Source organism: Panthera uncia, assembly GCF_023721935.1.
Source record: "Panthera uncia isolate 11264 chromosome B2 unlocalized genomic scaffold, Puncia_PCG_1.0 HiC_scaffold_25, whole genome shotgun sequence".
Lineage (NCBI taxonomy): Eukaryota > Metazoa > Chordata > Mammalia > Carnivora > Felidae > Panthera > Panthera uncia.
The window spans coordinates 24,401,714-24,421,798 of record NW_026057581.1 but is presented as its reverse complement, the minus strand read 5'-3'; positions in this window follow the sequence as shown (position 1 = coordinate 24,421,798).

Genomic DNA, 20,085 nt, shown 5'->3' with positions numbered 1-20,085 from the left:
TCTCTCTCTCTCTCTCTCTCTCTCTCTCTCTCTCTCTCTCTCTCTCCTCTCTCTCTCTCTCTCTCTCAAAAATAAATAAACAAACTCAAAAAACCCAAATCCTTAACAGAGAGCTTGTCCAGTCTAAGCCCAGGTTGAATGGTATCTTTTACTGTAGCCCTGTTGTCCAGAGGAAATTCCCAAAGGTCCCTTGCCTGGAAGATCAAGGAAGAATACAGGAGATACCCATTGTGATCTCCACCACCATGTCCATGGAATCCTGCCCCCTAGAGGCAGAAGGTGTAATATTACCCATCTTAGAAGCAGACCAAGATGCAGCGCCTGATGGCTCAGTGGGTTGAGGGTCCTACTCTTGGTTTCCACTCAGGTCATGATCTCTGGGTGGGTTCAAGCCCCGAGTTAGGCTCCACTCAGATGGTGTGGATTCTCTCTCTCTCTTGCTCTCGCTTTCTCTGCCCCTCCCTCACTCGTGTATGTACTCTCTCTCTCTCTCTCTCTCAAAAATAAATAAACTTAAAAAAAGAGAAGACGCTGACCAAGTTGACATTGGGGGAATTCGAGGACACCATTAGGAGCTGGTGAAGCACAGGCATTAAAACCAAGCCTTTACAGAGGTGGAGGAGCAGACACCAGGGCTTGGGGGTGAGGAAATTCTGCAGCCAGGAAGGCACTCCCCTTGACAAAAAACAGAGGCCCACCCAGTTAGACAAATCTGAAGACCAAAAGCCACCTGCTTTGACTCAATTCATTGTGTTGTGACCAATTTTCAAGTAGGAATAGCCTGGGTATTGACAAACTTGTCTTAAAATTAAAGCAAAAGACAGATGTCTTGAAGGATACTTATTAAAATGTTTCTGGTCATCCTTGGATGGTGGTACTTGAGGTGATTTCTCACACTTTATTTTACAAAACCTATAAAGCCATTTTCAATAAGAACAGCAACAACAACAACAAACATAGTGGGAATGAGGAAGAGATACCCAGGGGTCTAAGTTAAAGAACTAACTTCAAATCCCAAATCTACCACGACCAGCTGGAACCTTGAGTGAATCACATAGAACTACCGAGGGCCTCAGTTTCCACATCTGCATGATGGGGATAATGGTATCTACCTCCTAGGATTCTTTGAAGCTTAAAGTAGGTAAGTTATGATATGTGAAACATCTAGAATAGGGCTCAGAAAGCAGTAATTTTTTTTTTTATTTTAACACTGTAAAACAACTTGTTTGGGTCAAGTCATGTTTCATGGAAGGTGTTGACTTTATTGGAAACTGACCATCTCCATCACAATTTTCCACAGGAAACTCAGAGAAGGGGGACTTTCTACCTCACTTCTTAATGCCTCCAAGACATTGGCAGGGGGAGAAAGGGAAAGGGAAGGGGACTGTGAAAAGCACAGCTGTTGAAATCAGAGGCTAATGTCAGTATCCACCCATTCAGATTTTAGCTATCACAGCCAAACTGAGATTCAGCCCCTAGAGAAGGTGTTTGAAGCCACAGCAACTCTGCAGACCCCCACCCATGCGACCTCACCCCAGGCCTGGCCATCTAGCCCACAGTGTACCCAAGCCAGAGGCAGCAGTGACTCAAACCCATCTCCATTTTAACTTGGCATCCTGGAGCTTTTGAACAGGTTACACAAATGTGTGTGACAAAAATAGGCCAGCATGCCCTGCTCTGCCAGGGGCTCATTGTTGAGGGATGATGTTAGGGAGAGTCAAAACCAGGAACCCAGGCTCAGCACAGGACCCTCTACCTCTACAGTAGGCGTCCTCTCTTTGTTCTTTACTTGCTCCTCTTCTCCATTCGTTGTAATCCATCCTTTTCCAAAAGTTGGCAGGTTAGCTGGAGACAAATCCCCCTGGCCAGCTTTTCTGTCTTTTCCATCTTTAGTTTAGATTTCTCCTGAGAGCTGGTAATCTACTCTCGGCTCACCAATAACTTCATCAGCAAATCCTTCCAGATCTTCCTCGCCTCCTTCCCCTACTCAGCTAAGCCGAGAATATGACCTGGCTGCCCTGGGGGTTCCAGCCTCTCCATCTTCCCATCTCCTTCCTCCCAGGGCCTCAATCTTTCTCTCCTTGTTTGCATCCTATGCTCACCATTTGCCACTGCAATGAACATGCAGTTGTTTTACTGTGACATCAACCAGTTAGGGACTTTTCCCAGGACTTACAATTTTGTAGCAGAGAGGGATTTTCTATCCAAAGCAGAATGTTGGTCTTGTTTTTAAACATAACAATAATCTGAGGCGTGCCAGGGTGGCTCAGTAGGTTGAGCATCTGATTCTTGATTTCAGCTCGGGTCATGGGATTGAGTCCCGAGTCAGGCTCCGAGGTAAGGGTAGAGCTTGCTTGGGTTTCTCTTCCTCTCTCTCTCTCACACACACAATCTCTCTCTCTCTCTCTCTCTCTCTCTCTCTCTCTGCCCCTCTCCCCCACTCATGTGCACTCTCTCTCTATTTAAAATAAAAAAATAAAAATACATTAAAAGATAAATAAAAATAACAATAAACTGAAAGAACAAGTTACTCTAAAGGTATTTGTCCCAAGGCAGTCATGTCCAGAGAAGCATTTTTCCTATCTATTAATTTGTCCCCTTTCCTTAACCAAATGTGCACACTGCTGTGGGGCCTTGTGACAATAGCTTGTGACCTTCTTCCAAGGGAATGTGTACTTAAAAAGGATCTCCTCAGGGTGCCTGGGTGGCTCAGTCGGTTGGGCGTCTGACTTCGGCTCAGGTCAATGATCTCACTGGGTTTGTGAGTTCGAGCCCCACATTGGGCACTGTGCTGACAGCTCAGAGCCTGGAGCTTCCTTCGGATTCTGTGTCTACTCCTCTCTCTGTCCCTCCCATGCTCATGCTCTGTTCTCTCTTTGTCTCTCAATAATAAACGTTAAAAAAAAAAAGGATCTCCTCTCTGCCCCTCTGGGCTGTGGCTTCTCAAACCACCCTCCATGCCCAAAGGCAGGGTGCTGTAAGAAGGTGAAGAGTAAGCCGGAGGAGACTCACCTGGCCCAGTGTCTTACCCACAGTCTGACGCCACAGTCTGCTACACTCTGAACTGCCAGAAGAGCAGCTCTGGGTGCCTCTCTCCTCTCAGCTGGCAGGAACACTTGTAGGATAAAGGCAACATCCTTTTGAGGTTCTGTGTGGACATGCTCGCTCACTTCTCTGGATGCACACGCATCCGGTTTTTCTTAGGAAGCCAGCAAAGTATAGCAATGGGACCTGGTCAGTCTGAGAGCTGCAGGGCTTTGCCCCGTTCTGGTATTTATCTCACTGGCCATGTGACCCTGAATATCTGACCTTCAATTTCTTCCTCTGTAGAATGGTGAACACAATGCCTACTTTGCTAGAATATTGGGAGAACTGCTTAAAACAAAATAGGTACCAACCAGCATATTTGATGAACCAAGAGTCTTAAAACAAAATAAACATGTGCTCAGGCTGTCCTAGAGATGCACAGGCACCTGCCAGCTCTTGCCATTTTGCTGTGGCCCTTGCACTCCATGAGCCGTGTCATTTGTATCAAGGTTCTTTATTTTTGTTGCCATCTCATCAACACCCTCCTGTCTGAGTTGCCCCATTAATGATGTCCCCCCTTTCCGATGTCCCGGTACAAGATATTTTATCGTTTCTTTCAGCTATTCTTACACCAAGGCTCCATCTGTAACCTCAGCCCTGTTCAGGGTGCTCTCTCAAGGCTCAGCAGTTCCCAGAGTCTGCTCCCAGCATCCCTGGTCCCAACTCAGAGAGTTCATCTGCATCAGTTCCCTAAACAATGAGAAGCACATTTAGCTCCCTGCAGATTGAGGCAGATTGAGCTGGGCTCTTCCGTTGCCAGTCACAGTGCTGGACTGACAACAAGGACTGATTCAGGCCCAGCAGGTCTTGGCTTGGAATGTTTTGATTGCTAATGTCCAAAGTTGGTCTTCACTCTTTTATGGGAACAAATTCATGCATGCGCCCCAGTGGATAGAGCTGTTTTCCCTGCTTGCTGTGGACACGTGTCACCCTGCTGCTGACCTCCGGCCCCCCATCCCCTGGCCAGTGCCTTTGCCACTAGGGCCCTACTGTCAACAGATTTCTTTCCAGATGTTCACCTGCGTGCCTCTATCAGACCACCTTACACTTTGCAGGGGTTGCTCTCCTTGCTCGTTAATGCTTCTGAGAGCTTTCTCTGAAGCAGCTGGGGTGGGAGGGGAGAATCTGCGGAGAAATGGCGCTTTATAAATCAAAAAATAATAATGGAGTGTATGCTAAGCACTGGAGGCTGGAAAGGGTCTGGCAACCCCAGAGGGCGCGGGAGCAAAGGGGCGCGCGACTAGTGAATGACGACACTGCCCTCTGGTGGCCAGTCTGAGCTAGAACCCGGAAAGTGGCTGCAATCTCCGGAGCAGGCCCGGCTGGGTTTCCACACAATGCAGATGAGTTTTACCACTAACCCCGTAGATACCAAACCATAATTGTACAATGAAAAGAATTCCCCAGGAAACATTAAATCCAGGAGGAAGCATAATAGAAAAACCTCATTTTTGTACGGTTTCAATTTGTGTGTGTGTGTGTTTTTTTTTTTTTTTTTTTTGTCCCCAGATAGTAGAACTTCTGAGTAGTTCAGAGCTCACCAAAGAAGTCCAAACTTTCTAGGGTATTTTAAAACGTTGCTTTTCATAAACAAAATATTTAAGCCATTTCTATCACTGTTGTTGAGGGTTACTACTGACCAAAAACGCTTGTGAAACCCCCTAAAAAGAATGGAAGTTTGTACCTCTTTCGCATTAAGTAAAAATGCCAGTTTTCATGTTTAATTTATTCAAACTCTGAACTTCATATATAATATAAACGCAGAATTTAGCTTCTCTCCAAGCCAGAAACCTGGCTTCTGCACTCATCTACATACTGCTTGAGAATGGCATGCTTGAAGTTGAACATATAAGCCAAGTTTGATGAAGTTGTCTTTAACAGGGCATTTCATTAAAATTTCAATCACTTGCTGTAAATATCTCCAGTCTAGACTGAGGAAAACGCTGTAGCATACTTGGAAGTTGGGGTGGAGTATTGTAGTCCAGGAAGGCATATTCCTTTTGGTATTTCCACCCCCTGGCTGTTTAATCTCAAAACTTTGACTCTATTTCTTCATAACTGAAAGATCCTAATGTTTTCATTCTACCTCATAATTGTGTGGAAAAGAGGTTAATACGATAATTTTTATAAAGCACTTTGAACCCCAAGGGAACAGCTTTATGAAAGTTACCTTCAGTAAAGTAGAAAAAAATAGACTTACATTTAGATATGATGATCCAAAGTTGGAAGTTCTCAGAAGATTATAGATCAAATCTACCCCTCCCCCAAATGATGTAAACTTTGGGCAAACATTAAACTGGTCTTGTGTGTTTATGTTATGGTACTTGAGTGCCTGATGAATAGAAATATTGGTCTGAAGAAAGTGTTGTTTTCTAATAGAGTTATAAGTATCACAGTTAGGAAAACTGAAACCCAAACAAATACACAAAGAAATCATAAGCAAAGGCCTTAACCTGTGCTCTGCAAACTGGGCACTACTCCCACCTGGGATCCTACAGAATACTTACCAGAGGCCCTACCCATATGAAGAAAGATCGATCACGGTGATTAAAGGTTGGAGTGACTCTATGAAGCAGAGGAACAGTAGCAGGGTACCCCAGTTCAGTGGGAAATGATCTCCACATTGAGAGCTCATCTTTCACTAGTTTTCAAGCTGCATTCTTTAAAAAAATTGTGGTAAATACACTGACATAAGATTTATCATCTTAAGCATTTTTAAGTGTATGGTCCAATGGCATTAAGTACATTCACATTGCTGTGCAACTATTACCACTATCCAACCACAGAATCCTTTTCATCTTGCAAATCTGAAGCTCTGTACCTATCAAACAAGCCCTTTCAGACCCTGGCAGCCACCGTTCTCCTTCCTGTTTCTACTCTAGGAAACTCATCCAGTATTTGCCCTTTTGTGACTGGCTTATTTCACTTAGCTTGATGTCCTCAAAGTTCATCCATTGTCTGGCATGTGTCAGAATTACCTTTTTAAGCCTGAGTAACATTCCATATGTGTATACACCACGTTTTCATCTGTCAGTGGACACTGGGGTGCTTTCACTTTTTGGCTATTGTGAATAATGCTGCTATGAGCATGACTTACAAATATCTCTTCAAGTCCTTGCTTTCAATTCTTTTGGGTGTATACCTCAGAGTGGAATTGCTAGATCATATAGAAATACTATATTTAATTTATTTTCCATAAGAGCTGCACCATCTCCCATTCCCACCAACAGTGCACGAGGGCTCCAATTTCTCTGCCTCCTTCCCAACACTTATTTTCTGGTTTTTTGACAGAAGCCATCGTGATGGGCATATGAGGTGATAGAGCTGCCTTCTTTTGATTAGTGTGATAATTCCAATCTCTGGGAGTTTTACAGAAAGATGATTTATTTTCATTTCTTAGACAAGAATAATTTAGTTAGTCAAGATCTACTCAGCACAGTCTTATAACAGGGCCTAGCCTCCATGGGGATTCTCCATTTCTCCTGGCCCACCCATCCCCCAATCTCCTAACCCTGCCCACCTAACCATAAGTAGGAATTGGTGGAGGGAGGGAAGGAGGATACCCAAGACTTGAGGAAACTTGGAGCCCATGTGACCCAGTGCCTGGGTGGCATCCGGAGGGCAGCAGCCTCCAGACGAGACCTCACAACTACCTCACACAGCCCAGACACCCTAAACTCATTAGTCTTGAGGTCCAGTGTCCGGTAGCCGCCTGGTTGGCTGGAGCTGTATGCTGATGTGCAACCACACAGTGGTTTCCAAGGGAGCCTGGGAAAAGGGTTGGACCCCAGATTATAAGGGAACAAGACCCTGATAGACAAAAATGACCAAGTGGGAAGCCGCTGTGGCCCTGACCAGGTCTGGGAATGAGTTGGGATGGAAAGTCATCTAAATATAGCCTGTTTATAGCCAGTGATCTGACTTCCTCAGGCACTGCTTATATGACAGTGGTGACTATAGCACAATTATTCTAAATTGGTCATTTTTATCACTGACTTTTTATTTGTACTTGAACTGATTTTATTGTAGGTAGCAGAGAATTATAACCCCAGACTATTGCTGTGGTTAGAAGATATGCACAGCTTCTCTGGAAAGCTTGGTGTTGAGCCTGTTTTGGTATTTGAATATTTAAAACAAGATAAAAATAATACAAAGGGATCACATCTTTTTTCACATCTCAACACTCATCTTAGTTTCCTACAGAAAAATCCATATTAACTCCTTACTTGTGCAAAGAGTTGCAAATATAAACTTCAGTTATGGGTCCCACTTGAGGGGCTGTGAATGAGAACTCCAGGACCAAGGATCCTGTAAGCATGGGAACTGTCTTCTTAGGGACAGTGTGGAATTCCAGATGTGGTTAGAGCTTCCCCATCTGTAAGCCATAAGAGTGGACTCAGTAAAAACCGCCTGAGTAATAAACTGAGTAATGTTACTCTGTAAAAAACCAAGTTAGTTACTCAGTAGAAAAAAAACAAAAAAACAATCCCATTCCTTCTGGCAGTGAGTAGTCCCCAACCTTGCTACATATGAGAATCGCTTGGGGAGATTTTGGAGAGCTCAGTGCCCAGGCTGCATCCCAGACAGACTGGATGGGATGGGAACCACCAGATGGGACCTGGGCAGCAGCTGTTAGCTGACTTTTGCATGCACATGAGGTACACGATCACTGCCCGGCAAATGCATGGCACCTGGCACTCCAGGGCTGATCTGATATGCAGCGGGAACAACAGCAACAAGACATTGACATTTCAAAAGGAAATAATGGATCAAAGATTCTTTGATTAGGTGCAGTGAGCAGCTGACCTTTGAAGAGAATTGTGACTTTTTAGGCAGTGTGAAAGTAAAGAAAAACACAAAACACATCAACAAACAACTGACACCATTACAAAGTAGAGACTTGTGAGCCCCCTTTCACCCAAATACTTCCTTCCCTCACACACTCATTAAAAATCCTCTTAAGGTATGGATTTAAATAAAAGTTTTTTTACATTTATTTATTTTTGAGAGAGCACAAGTCGGGGAGGGGCAGAGATAGAAGGAGACACAGAATCCGAAGCAGGCTCCAGTCTCCAAACTGTCAGCACAGAACCCAATGCGGAGCTGGAACACACAAACTGCGAGATCATGACCTGAGCCGAAGTCCGACGCTTAACCAACTGAGCCACCCAGGCGCCCCTTAAGGTATGGATTTAATCAATTCTCTCCGTAGAGTAAATGACTGTGGAAAACCAAAAGGATGCCCTTGGCTGGAGCACTCAACTTGATCCCTCCTCCCCACAACCCCCAACACACAGGCACACATGTGCATCTAGACATACTTGCAAACACACATACCCACACATGCTCACACACACAAACACGCATGCATGCACGCATGACAACACCCACACGTGCAAACTAATCACTATTTTATGAATGTCCATGTTTATTGGAATCTTAGAAGATTAGGAAGTTCTTCTGCCTTTTAAAAATCTCTTTCCCAGAGCTTCTGGGTTGCTCAGTAGGTTGTCTGACTCTTGGTTTCAACTCAGGTCATGATCTCACAGCTTGTGGGTTCAAGCCCTGCATCAGGTTCTGTGCTGACAGCTCAGAGCCTGGAGCCTCCTTCAGATTCTGTGTCTCCCTCTCTCTGTTCCTCCCCGATGCATCCTCTGTCTCTCTCTCCTTCAAAAATAAATAAACATTTAAAAAATAGTTAAAAAAAAACTTTCCCTAAAATTTGCTAATTCCCAGAGCCCATCTCCTACACTGCTCCTAAAATTAAATCTATACATCCTTTTGATTTTAGGGATATTCATTTTTAAAAACAGTGAAATAGACGAGGTTATAGAATTAACAAGCACAGGAGATAACAGAGAATCAAAAAATCTAGAAAATTATGGAGCCATGGTTCCAACGCTCCTAATTGCCTTTTCTAGGAGATCTGGAACATTCTATCTCTGGCTTCTATATGTTTTTCCCAGTGGCTGGCCAGAGAAGCCCAAGAGCTTCAGGTCTTTGCTTTTATTCCTGAGGGTAAAACCCACACCTCACCCCCACCACCATCCTCCTCCAACACTTATCCCTAAGTCCTGAAGGATTCCCTGTCACTAGATCCCCTTTATAGAATCTCTGCCAGCAGGCATATATTAGGCATTTTCTCCCACTGGGCTCTAAGCGCTAAGTTCAAAGACCACCTCTCCCAGAGCAGAAAGTATTTGGGGCATCAAGGAACAAGGAAGGGAAAATTGAGTGACATGGGGTCTTTGCCACCTGCTCCCTAGACCCTGAGAGGATAAATGGAAGGCTTCCTTCCTGCAAGCCCCAAATGGGCCAAGCTGATGGAGGAGAATGCTTCACAGCAAAATAACTTTCAGCACTTACTAATTAAGCATGTGACATTGCCATTTATTAAATCTAGTAGAAATGGTTAGAAGTACAAGAGCTAAAAAGAACAAAATAGTTGGCAAATGTTGAATTGCTGATGTCAGCTATTAATGTCAAAATATGACAAAATATTGTCAAAATGTGCCACTAGCCTGCCAAAATTTAAGGTTGCTAATGTATCTTCAAGGTCCTTTAATAACAGTTGTTCCAAACATTTGAGAGCATGTGGCCTAGTAGAGAATGCACAATTCTAGGAAGCCTCACTTCCAATTCTGCCAGAAGTAACTTAGGTTGTTCATGCAGCCACTATAGGCCTCAGATCTTCATTTGGAAATGAGTGGTAATAACATCTGCCTTAGGCTTGGTGCATCCCCTAAGAATATCTGAGCACTTGTTGAATAGCAACACTATCTGGACAATACTCACATAACAATGTGCTCAACATTATTATCCATCAAGGAAATGCAAATGTAAACCACACTGAGGTAGGTAGTGCTATGCTCCCACTGAAATGGCTGAAGTAAATAAGGTTGAGCACACCACAAGTTTGTGAGGATAGGGAGCATCTAGAACTCTTATACACCACTAGCAGGGGTGCAAAGTGGTACAACCATTTTGAAACCCATGTGGCAGTTATGGTACTTCCATATGACCCAGCAATCCCATGCCTGAGTATTTACCCAAGAAGATGAATCACATGTCCACACAAAGACTCAAATGCCAACATTCACAGCAGCATTATTCAGATAACAAAGACCTGGAACAACTTAAATACCCTTCAGTTGTTAAAAAAAAAAATAATAAAGTCTGGAATATCCATAGGATAAAAATTACTGAGCAATCGAAAGGAACAAAATACTAACCCAAGGAGAAACATGAAAGGATCACAAAACATTCTGCTAAATGAAGAAAGTTGACTTCTTTCCCCAAAAAATTATATATTATTTGATTCCATGGATATGAAAGTGTACAAAAGGCAAAACTATAGTGACATAAGGTATCAGTAGTTGTCAGGGGTTGGGATCAGGAGAGGGGATTAAATGTAAGGGGACACAAGGACATTTTGGGGGTAATAGAAATGTTCCATATCTTTATTATGGTGATGGCTGCTATATGAAAGTACCAAATTCATCATACTGTAGTCTACAGTGTGTATGATGCATGCAGTGTGTGCACTTAAAATGCTTGAATTTTATTGTATGTAAATAATGCCACATTTAAGCTAGAAAAAAATTAAGTCTTCCATGCGACATCCATTTTAATACTATCATTACAGCATTATCTTTGGGGCAAGCAAGTGTTTGCTGGTTCCCACCATGGCCAGTATCACCCACTTGTGGGGCAGATGGCCGAGGTTAGGGATCAGCCTTGGTTCAACTCTACCACCTCCGCACATTCTAAGGGGATAACTGTTTCTTTCACTGGCCCACAGGGCAATTACATTGTGAGAACTTTCTGTTTTCAGCAGGAGAACCAAACAAGTGCAGGAGTAAAGTGTGCCGCCCTTTGGGACAGAGTTCAGGGACCAGATGCTGCTGGCAGAGAGGTTTCCAGATGCTCCATGCTGTTCTCAGAAAGCTCTGACCTCTACATGGGGTGGAGGAGCCTTACAGGGAGAGAAAGTGCAGGCTGCACAAAAGGGGCAGGTCCTGGGGGCACCTGGGTGGCTCATTCAGTTAAGCGACTGACTTCGTCTCAGGTCATGATCTTATGGTTTGTGAGCTCAAGCCTGAGCCTTGCATCGGGCTCCCTGCTGTTAGCACAGAGTCGGCTTTGGATCCTCTGTCCCCCACTCTCTCTCTCTGCCCCTCCCCCCCCTTTCTCTCAAAAATAAATATTTAAAAAACATGTGTGTGTGGAGGGGGGTAAGTCCTGAGTAAGAAAGAATCCTGAAGGAGGTTTCAAATCCAATGCAGGAACATGTAGTAGGGAAAAGCATTCATGAGAAGCAGCATACAGGCTCCTGTTGTGTGAAAACCAAGTACAATTCATTCAAAAAACCGAAAGCAAATTCATTCAAGTAACCAAATAGATTGTTTATTTAAATAAACTGACCTTCTCTTCCACTTTATTGAGTAGTGGAGAATTAGTTGTAATGACCTAGCCAACTAATTGGTCATTTTGTTCCCATGTAGACTTAAACTTGACATTAGGATGACAGCTGTTAGTTTGAGTTATTTTGAAAGCAGAACCTGAGGGGCGCTGGGTGGTTCAGTCAGTTAAACATCTGACTTTGGCTCAGGTCATGATCTCACGGTTTGTGAGTTCAAGCCCCGTGTCAGGCTCTGCACTGACAACTAGAAGCCTGGAACCTACTTCAGATTCTGTCTCCCTCTCTCTGCCCCTCCCCTGCTCTCTCCCAGAGAGATTCTGTCTCTTGCTCTCTCTCTCTTTCTCTCAAATAAATAAATAAATAAACATTAAAAGAAGAAGAAGAAGAAGAAGAAGAAGAAGAAGAAGAAAGCAAGCAGAGCCTGAGACAGAGTTTGGATGCAGGTATTTTATAGAGAAAATAGTCAGCAGAGTGAAGGATGGAGAGAGGAAGACCAAAAGAGAAGAAAAGTCCATCAAGACTGTGTTACTGAGCTGGCTAATGCAGTGGGAAACTGGGCTCAACTCCCCTGGGGGTTCTGAGGAACTGGGAAGAATGTGCCCTAGCATCCTCTCTCCAAAGGACAGGAAGTTAGGGATTTCTCATGGACTTCCATCTCCCATAGGTGGAAGGTCCCCAGGGGGATTTTGCTCCAGGGCTGTGTGTACCTAGACAAAGCCACTTTCCATGGTTTAGGAAGAGTCCTGCAGCTGAAAAGGAGCAAGCCAGCTGGAGCATACATTTGTACAGACTTGGAACTGCCCACTGCAGTTGCACTGAATTTAGGTGAGTTGAGGGATGTGGTTCCAGACAGTAAAAGGGTGGGGCAGACAGCTCACTCTGTGAGATGTGTTGGGTGATCCTTCAGTGCTGTTCAGTGGCTGGAAGGTGAATATGGAGAGGTTTTCAAGCTGCCATTGGCCTTCTGATCCTATGACCCTATAAAAGGTATGGGTGTCCCTGACTGGAAGAACTGGAGATGCAAGATTGTTACCATGTGCCCTTCATCCTAAAACTTAGACTAAGTCATCACAAAAAACAAACTTGTAGACAAGGTTTAATGGCTTCACTTTAAAGGCATCCAATTCCTCCAAGGCAAGCCAGGGGCACACTTCCTGTCCCGAGCCTTGCACTTGCAGTGAAAGCTCCAGACCTAAATGGGAGACAAGATGCACTGGAGGTAATCTGATATTTTAGCCTTATTCCTGAAGTAAGTAGACAGAATATGCACATGTGTAATAAGAGCTCCAGGGGTGACCAGATACTTGCCAAATGACCTGGGGGATTCTCTGTGCTTTTTGAACTTTTCTTTGGAGATAAGGGATAATGAGCAGGTTTCTGCCATTTTTGAAATATCAACTGAATGTGCTCTGCCTTTTCTATGGAGGTCACTTTACCCTAAAGCTTTGAGGAAATGTCTCAATTCTCCAAAAAGCTTAGATCCTGAACAAACTCTTGTCCTACCAAAAGAGGAGAACCAATCCCCAAGCAGCTCACAGATGGGAAATCAGAAGGCGAGAGAAGTGATTTCAGATAAGCTCTTAATAACGAAACCTTTTATTAGCAATGGTGTTTCCCTATATCACAAATTCCCAGGACCTGGCTAAACACTTTGGGTAACTGAGAGGCCAGCCTATCCCCAGAGAGCATTTGACACTCAATAAAAAGAGCTGCACTAATTTAAACAGTTTCAGAACGGCTGACAAATATGAACAAAGCTCTAGACTAAAGAGTAAAAATGTAAAGGAGCATTTTCATTTTGAGTGGCCAGATTGACTTTAAAACAGAAATAACAGATAAGAGCATCCAATAAATCAAGCTCATAGACACATTTACAATGAAATAATTATCTGGTAAATACTGACCTAGCCTAAGAAAAAGTCTGGGATATCAGATTGTCCGAAATGTGCTTTCTTGTTTTCCACTTAGATTTGTGTCTATTCATGGCAGGTGCTGTAAAACAGCATGCAGGAAACTCTAAGTGTGTGTGTCTATTTTTAAACAAATTTCTATCTTAAGCCAACTCTTCTGTACCCTGATGTTTTAATATGAATTCATGATCATTTAGTTTAACCTTTGTTAAATGTTTCCCTGAGGCTAAAACACTACATGTATATGTATGTGTGTGTATATAAGTGTGTGTGAATTCATAGAGAATAGAAAATAATGCCAAAAAAAAGAAAGAAAAGAATGCCAGTGAAGATAGGCATAAAGAGAGTTTCCTTATGATACCATAAGTGCTACATATGTTCTGACTACCTTTACGACCACAGCTAGTATCGCTGCAATCATATGTGTCAAAGCACCATCTCTTCAGTAACCCCAAAGGAGAAGATGCATTTTTCACAAGGGAGAGAATTTCAGTTTTCCAGATGGGCTCTCTTACAATGTTTCTCCCCTAACCCAATGACTTGGTGCCATCCTCACCAGACCAATATCCATGTAGTCAGGACATGCTTATGAACTGGCATTGGAGACAATGTGATAGACTATTTCACTGATGCTTTTGGTTTAGAAAGACCATAGGGTAAACTCCAGCCTGGCCACTGAATGACCTTCAACAAGTTACCTAACTGTAGAAGACAGTTATATGGAAAAATCAGTATTATAGCAGGACACATTTCACACTGACTACTATGGAGATTAAATTAGATAATGAAGGTAAATCTCTTAGCACAATTCCAGGCACAAAATATCTGCTCAATTAATAATGATAGCTATGAACATGGTATGCCAGGTAACTTTTCATACACGTAAGCACCAATGCTTGAAAACCTCCTTGATCTGTCTCTGTCTTAGAGCCAGTCTGCTTCTTTGGGCAGCATATTTGAACCTTATTTTACTTTATTTTATTTTACTTTATTTTATTTTATTATTTTATTTTATTTTAATTATTTTCATCTTTACTTATTTTTGAGAGAGAGAGAGACAGTGTGTGAGCAGGGGAGGAGCAGAGACAGAGGGAGTCACAGAATGTGAAGCAGGCTCCAGGCTCTGAGCTGCCAGCACAGAGCCTGACGCGGGGCTCAAACCCACAAACCGTGAGATCATGACCTGAGCTGAAGTCGGACGCTTAACCAACTGAGCCAACCAGGCGCCCTGGAACTTCATTTTAAAATAGCACATGACAGCATAAAACTTAGTAACCCTAATATTCCATGGATTATATCCAAGGAAGCATAGCTATGAGGGAGTTAATGCAGTTTTGCCTGAAAGAATATCCCATGGAATGGATCCTATATACAATGCTATCAGGAGCCTGGTGGATATTTTATTTTACAACACAAGCTGAGAAGCTTCTAATTTGTATCACAAACCTCTTTGGGGTTATGGCTAAAGCAGCAGATAGGGAAATTATTAATATTACGTGCCTATATTGGAAAAGAAGGAATATTTCAAATCAATGACTTAAGCTTCCTTCTCAAGAAATTGGGGGCAGAGGGAAGCAAACTGAACCCAAAGTAAAGAAAAGAAAGAAAATAATGAAGATAATAAAAGAAATAAATGAAATAGAAAATAGAAAATGAATGGAGAAAACCAATGAAACAGAAGCTGGTTCTTTGAGAAGATCAATAAAATTGATAAACATCAAGTTAGTATGATCAGAAAAAAAAGAAACAAGACACAAATCAAGAATGAGAAAGGTAAAATCATCATAGATTCCAAAGATGTTAAAAGGATCATAGGGAATATTATTAACAACTTTATGCCAACAAAATTAGATGAAATAGGCAAATTCTTTGAAAAACATTAACTTCCAACATTAACTCAGGAAGAAATAAAAACTCTGAATAGTCCTATATCTATTACAGAAATTGAATTGAATTTGAAGTTAAAAACCTTCTCACAAAGAAAACTCCAAGAAAGATGGCTTCATTGGTGAATTCTACCAAATATTTAAGTAATATTTTATACAAACTCTTCCGGAATATAGAAATGAAGAAATTCTACCCAGTTTGTTCTATGAAGCCAGAATCTCTCTGAAGCCAAAAGACATTATAACAAAACTAAAGAATAATAATTCTCATAAACATAGATGCAAAAATTCTAAATAAAGGTTTAAGTTTTTTATTTGAAACAGAGAGACAGTGGGGGAAAGGCATAGAAAGAGAGAGAGAGAGAGAGAGAGAGAGAGAGAGAGAGAGAGAGAATCCAAGCAGGCTCCACGCTGTCAATGCAGAGCTCAGCATGGGCTCAAACTTACGAACTGTGAGGTTATGACCAGAGCCAAAACCAAGAGCTGGGCGCTTAACTGACTGAGCTACCCAGGTGCCCCTAAATAATGTTTTAACAAATTAATTCCAAGAATATATACAAGGATAATAAATTATGACCAAGTTGGGTTTATTTAGGGAATGGATATTTGGCTAACAAATGGATCAGTGTAATTCACCTATTAATAATCTAAAAAGGAAAAGCCACATGATCATATAAATACTTGAAAGTATTTAACAAAATCCAATATCCATTCTTGATGAAAACTCTCATAAAACTAGTAGTAGAAGGAAACTTTCTTAACCTGATAAAGGGTATATATGAAGAACTTACACCTATCATTACACTTAATATTGAAAACTTGAATGCTTTTTTTCCTAAGACCAGGAACTAGACAATGTCTGCTCTCACCACTTCTATTGAATATTGTACTAGAGGTTTTAGCCAGTACAATAAGATATGAAAGGAAATAAAAGATACCCAGATTGGATAGGAAGAAGTAAAATTATTTTTATTTGCAGATAGCATGATTGGTTATGCAGAAAATTCAATGGATAATACAAAAATCTATGAGAATTGTTGAGCTCACTAAGGTTGCAGGATATAAGATCAATATGCAAAATCAATTTTATTTTTAGAGTAGCAATAAACAATCAGAAACTAAATATTTACAAATGCATTTACAATAGCTTCAAGAAACATGAAATACTTAGGGATAAAATCTGACAAGAGTGAGACCTGAACACTGAAAACCATAAAACATTGATAAAAGAAATTAAAGAAGATATAATTAAATGCATAAAATACACTATATTCATGTGTTAGAAGACTCAGTGTTTTTTTTTATTTTTTAATGTTATTTATTTTTGAGAGAGAGAGAATGAGAGAGAGAGCATGAGCAGGGAAGGGAAAGAGAGAGGAGGAAACAGAAAATTTCAAGCAGGCTGTGCACTGACAGCAGGAAGTCCAACATGGGGCTCACAAACCCTAAAATCATGACCTGAACTGAAGTCAGGCACTTAACTGAATGAGCCACCCAGGTGCCCGGCTTAGTGTTTTTAAGATGTCAATTCTCTCCAAGTTAATTTATAGGTTCAGTGAAATATCAATTAAAATCCAAGTGGAATTTCTTTGTAGAAATTAACAAACACATTAAAAATTCTTGTGGAAATGTAAAGAATCCAGAATAACCAAAACAATTTGAGAAAGAAGAAAAAGGACAAATAATACCCAATTTCTGTACTTAATTATAAAACTCCAGTGATCAAAATAACATGGTCTTGAACTCAAGATAGACAAATAGATCAATGAGACAGAATAGAGTCCAAACTACACATATATGTTCATCTGACTTAAGACAAAGACATAAAGTCAGTCCAATGCAAAAGGGATTTTTCCCCCAACAAATAGTGCGGGAACAATTGGTATCCATTGGCAATCAAACAAACTTTTACCCATCCTTGCACCATATGCAAAAATTAACCCCAAAGGCATTATTAACCTAATGAAAAGTTTAAAATAATAAAACTTACAGAAGAGAATAAAAAAGAAAATCTTTGTGACTTTGGGTTAGATAAAGATATATTGGATATGACATTAGAAGAATGATCTATATAAGAACAAATTGATGAACTACAAAATAAAATTTCTGCCATTTGAAAGACACTGTCAAGAGAATAAAAAGGCAAGTCATAGACTAAGATAAAATATTTGCAAATTGCATATCTGACTGAGGACCTGCATTCAAAATATACAAGAACTCACAAAACTCAGTGATAAGAAAACAAATGACCTAATAAAAAGGGGCAAGAAATCTAATCAGATACTTCACCAAAGATATACAGATGGAACTTAAAGTGGCTAAAATTAAAAGGTCTAGCCATACCAAGCCTTAGCAAAGATGTAGAAGAACTGGTGAAAATGTCAAATGGCATAATTAATGCAAAAAACAGTTTGGTAGTTTCTTAGTAAGTTAAATATTCTTCTGCCATATGATTCAGCCATTCTACTCCAAAGTATTTACACACACACACACACACACACACAAAGAAATTTGATGTCCATTGAAAGGCTTGTACAGTACATGAGTGTTCATAGCAGCTTTATTTGTAATAGGCAAAATTTGGATATAACCCAAATGATTATCAACAGATGGCTGCACAAAATGGATTAGTGCTCAACAATATAAATAAATGAACTATTCATATAACATGGATGAATCTTAAAGTAATTGTGTTGCATGAAAAAATCCAGACAAAATGACATATACTATATTTATATGGAATTCTAAAAAATGCAAACTAATTAGCCTTTAGATCTGTTAGAAAACAGATCAAAGTTTGTATTGGAATGTGGGAGTGAGATATAAGGTGCAGGAAAGAAGTCCTACAAAGAGGCATGAGGAAATTTTGAAGAGTGATGGCTATGCTAATTATCTGATTATGGTGATAGTTTCACAGGTATAAGCCTATGTCAAAACTTATCAAAGTGTACACTTTAGTTTTGTGGAATTGTTGTATGTTAATTATATATCAATAAATCTGCTAAAATTATGAGTATATTAGCTATTTTCTATACTAATTGCCCATATATACCTTTTCAATGAAGAATGTGTATAGATTTTTGTAATTGTCCTCTTTTTATTTGATTTATATTTATTAAAGTCTAATTTTACATGTCTTGAGTCTAACAATGAAAAATTAAGGCCTGTATTTTTAATGTTTTGTTTCTATTTCATTTTATTAGTAATTTTTCATTGAACTTCACAAAAGTACCAATTTGAAATGGATTGAAAATCGGGGCACCTGGGTGGCTCAGTGGGTTGAGCGTCTGACTTCGGCTCAGGTCATGATTTCCCAGTCTGTGAGTTCAAGCCCCACGTCGGGCTCTGTGCTGACAGCTTGGAGCCTGGAGCCTGCTTCGGATTCTGTGTCTCCCTCTCTCTCTCTGCCCCTCCCCTGCTCATGCTCTGTCTCTCTCTGTCTCAGAAATTAAAAAAAAGTGTTGAAATGGATTGAAAATTAAAACTAATAATTCAAAACACCTGGTGTTTCTTGACCTGTAGATTGAGAAACACTTCTCTGGCATAATTCCTGTCCATTAATCAGGATCAGATCACATGGCCATGCCCTAACAGTAAGACAGTCTGGGAAAGAAAGGAGAGCTACCAACTTTTGTCACATCTGAGGTCACAATATCAAAATGCGTATAGCCCAGAATGGTGGAATAAGGGACCTCTGGATATCCACTGCTCCATTAAAAACATGAAACAAAAGGGGCACCTGGGTGGCTCAGTCGGTTAAGCGTCCGACTTCGGCTCAGGTCATGATCTCACGGTCTGTGAGTTCGAGCCCCGCATCAGGCTCTGTGCTGACAGCTCAGAGCCTGGAGCCTGCTTCATATTCTGTGTCTCCCTCTCTCTCTGCCCCTCCCCTGTTCACGCTCTGTCTCTCTCTGTCTCAAAAATAAATAAACGTTAAAAAAAAAAAATTTAAAAAAAATAAAAATAAAAATAAAAAAAAAAAACATGAAACAAAACAATAAAACAAAACAAAACTGACAAAAAGGTCCAAATCAACCTTTTTTAGAACTCTAGAAATTAATCAAAGGTTTACAACAATCTGAGGAATATTTATTCAAGAATGGATGAATATCATAATTACAGTTAGCTTTACAACATTTTAACTTGCCCTATTTTTATTGCCTCCTCCAAAGTTCTGTGGTAGTCTTGAAAATCAGCAGCTTAGCAGTCATTAGGGAGTATATGCTAGTTTGGAAATTCCCCCAAAAATTTCATCCTGAAAGCATTGTATTAGACCTGTGTGACAGCTTCCTGAGAAATCCCCATTTTCAAGGCTTGTTATTTATTTATTTTTTTTTTTTTTTAATTTTTTTTTCAACGTTTTTTATTTATTTTTGGGACAGAGAGAGACAGAGCATGAACGGGGGAGGGGCAGAGAGAGAGGGAGACACAGAATCGGAAACAGGCTCCAGGCTCCGAGCCAACAGCCCAGAGCCTGACGCGGGGCTCGAACTCACGGACCGCGAGATCGTGACCTGGCTGAAGTCGGATGCTTAACCGACTGCGCCACCCAGGCGCCCCACTCAAGGCTTGTTATTTAAACTGACTCAGATCTTGTTCAGTGGGAAAAGTTCTATCCCAAGGGCATGTGTCAAAAACAACCAATGAGAATTGTTTAAAATCTCAGTTGCCTCAGTCGGCATTACCAGTTGGGGCAATCAAGAGACTGGCCAAAAACTTAAAAGAAAGACCTGGAGAATGAGATATTCATGGGAGTTTGGGGAAACTCTGACATATTTCT